The sequence below is a fragment of the Magnolia sinica genome, chromosome 3 (genome assembly GCF_029962835.1).
Source record: "Magnolia sinica isolate HGM2019 chromosome 3, MsV1, whole genome shotgun sequence".
In the NCBI taxonomy this organism is placed as follows: Eukaryota; Viridiplantae; Streptophyta; class Magnoliopsida; order Magnoliales; family Magnoliaceae; genus Magnolia; species Magnolia sinica.
The window spans coordinates 119,762,685-119,765,660 of record NC_080575.1 but is presented as its reverse complement, the minus strand read 5'-3'; positions in this window follow the sequence as shown (position 1 = coordinate 119,765,660).

The window sequence follows — 2,976 nt, the reverse complement described above, 5'->3', positions numbered from 1 at the left end:
TAGGGTATGGAAAAAAGTTATAGGAGTCCTAGGGTTATTCTAGGGTATGGAAAAAAGTTTTCTAAAGTAAGATTAATGGTTTTTTATACGTCCAAGGTGAGTATATTGCTTGTAATATTGTTTTTCTTTATAGTGAAAGTTTGCACCCGTGGTTTTTTTTTTCCTTTATTGGGATTTTTCCATGTATATTTTGTAATGTGGTTTGTTGTTATGTTTGGATTCTACTTTTAGATTATTTTTCTTTTCGTTTATTATTTGTGGGTGAGACAGAAAATTGGATCTCGGTTCACGTACGTTGTTGGGGTACTGTGCAACACCAGAAAGATTTCAACGGTAGACATTTATTTACCGCAACACCATACATTAATGGAAGTGACATGTACAACTCTGGAGTGCTTGTGTATGGAGCATCATATACTACCAGAGTATCATATAATACCTCTGAAATAAAACCTTAGCGTGGAAAAGACGGGTTTGATGATTCCTAGGAAGCACCAAGCAGCGTCTCTTAGGGCCTGTTTGGCCGGACCGATCCCACGGTATTAGGTGGGATGGGATTCAAAAAACATCATTATTACCCATGGCAGGGACTGTTCCCTGTTACCATGGGATAAGCTTAATTTCCTTTTTTGTTTGTAATACAGTGGTACATTGAAAGGATATACCCACCATCATTTGAAACTATTGATAATAACACACATGTGTTATATCTAAACCGTTCATTTGTTTTGTAACCTCATTTTATGGCATGGGCCTAAAAAGAGGCAGATCCAAAACTTATGTAGCCCCAAAGAAGTTTTCAACGTTAAGTATTCAATCCCCATTGCTTTCTATGGTGGGTCCCACTTGAGCTTTATATCTACCTGCTTTTTTGGCCCATGCTCTAAAATGATCTCGAAAAATGGGTGGACGGTGTGGATATAGCCCACACATCATGGTGGGACCTACACAACTTGCTAACATTGAGTTATATTAGCACAGACCGATACGATTCCATCTAGCCTGCTTCCAACCTTTTCCGCTCTCCCCAAACATGGAGTGGAAACTGTGGAATTGGCACAGGACCACATGCAATTCCATCCCACCTAAGCTCATCTAATCCAGCCGGCCAAACAGGCCCATAGTTAGAGGCGGTGAATGGTTAGGCAGCATCTCTCCCGAGCCATCTTTAAAGATTGGAGGGGGCCAAAAAAAAAAAAAAACGCACACACTTCGATAACGAGGAAAAGTAACGGTCCAGAATGCACTCCGAAATTGTACACGTGGGATGTATATAATTGAAATTCAACCGTCCAAATTGTAGGGTTCAACTTAGATGGATCAGATACCAAAAATTACTCTTTACTGTTGACCAAACTCGCTGGTGGGTAGAGATCTAATGGACCGTTAGGATTGAAAAGAATCAATGGTTAGAATTCAACAAACAAATGCCTATTAATTAGAGGTTAAGGTCAACCAATCAATTTCACCTCTCTGTCCGTATATATAGGAAATAGTACTATAACGTTAATCTCATGGGAACTTTCATTGAGGTCGAGCTGTGTGGCCTCATCGTGATGTGTGTCGGATATGTACGGAACTTGAATGGTCAATATCATCTAGAATCATGTGCAGACATGCCTAAAGCATATAAAAGTACTTGGTGGGCATATCCGAATTTCGGATGTAGCTGAAACACCCCTCATCCAAGTGCGACACACACAATCGATAGCCTGGATTTGTGGACCACATCTCATTGCCCAATAAACAATTATAAAGGTTTTAATGAGAGGGTAACCCCTTTCAACTAATGTATGTGGTGTGGCCCACCAAAGTCATGAATTTGTCCTGATGTAGTTTTAAATTAGAGAATTCTTGGGTGCCACATGACATGGAACATTCAGATTTTAGACTTATGACACGTGTGCAAAGGTGCACACGTACGCAGGAAAGCATGCCTTTTCTCTCTCTCTCTCTCTCTCTGTAAATATATAGTGGGTCCCGTGATTTGGACGATTTAAATTAGGTCACATGCGTGCCTTCAACTCTTCCCATTTTTCATAACAAGGTAGAAACCCCCGACCCGACATTCATTACCCTACCAAAGAATCATGCCTGCTCCCATCTCAAGAATCTCGACTGCACATATAGCAACAGTGGAGGATGATCAGAACCGTTGATCTAGTGAGCCACCAGATGCACAATTCACAGCCGAAAATCCAAGGCAATTGGGCAAATGAGTTTAGACTTCCGCTCACGTTGAGACCAGGCACTTACATGCATTGGACCAGCAAATCAATGGCTCTGATCGATACGCTACAGTGGGGATGCAAAGCAACAATCCATAGCATTACTTCCCAGCATAAGGACTAATGATTTAAGGAAAAAAACAACGAGGGGAATAATCATGTGTTCAAATATATGGAACTATATATGGTGTTATGTGGGGCCCACCCGTGATGCGCATGTGGAATCCAAACCATGCATCTGGTGCGCCACCTCATCAGCACCCTAAATCCGAAGAATCATACCTATCAAAAACTCAGATGAGACACAGCACTGGGAGCAATGTATTGGGCCTAAAACTTATATATTTACTTGTTCTAGCCTGGTGGCCCACTTAAATTTTGGAATAGTTGAGTTTTGTTGCTTCCAATTTCATAGGTTGCACCTGATCACCGGGTCAGATGACAAATTCACAACACGGTGGACCCACATTCCATCTGGCTTATGGATCAGGCTAGATTTTGGGATCTATGCCAAACATTCAAGGCTGCATCTAATGGACGGTTTGGATTCACTCAGACATCCCAGAAACCCCACACAGCTCGAATGTATGGTAATTACCTGCAAGGCAAAACAGAGAGAAACCAATCTCTTCCCAAGTTTTCTTTTGCTTCCACGAATAGGTTGAATATGGAAATAAAAAAAAGGAAAAAAAGAAAAAAAGGTAAAGAAAATCTCACTCAAACCACAATTTAAAGAAAATCTCACTCA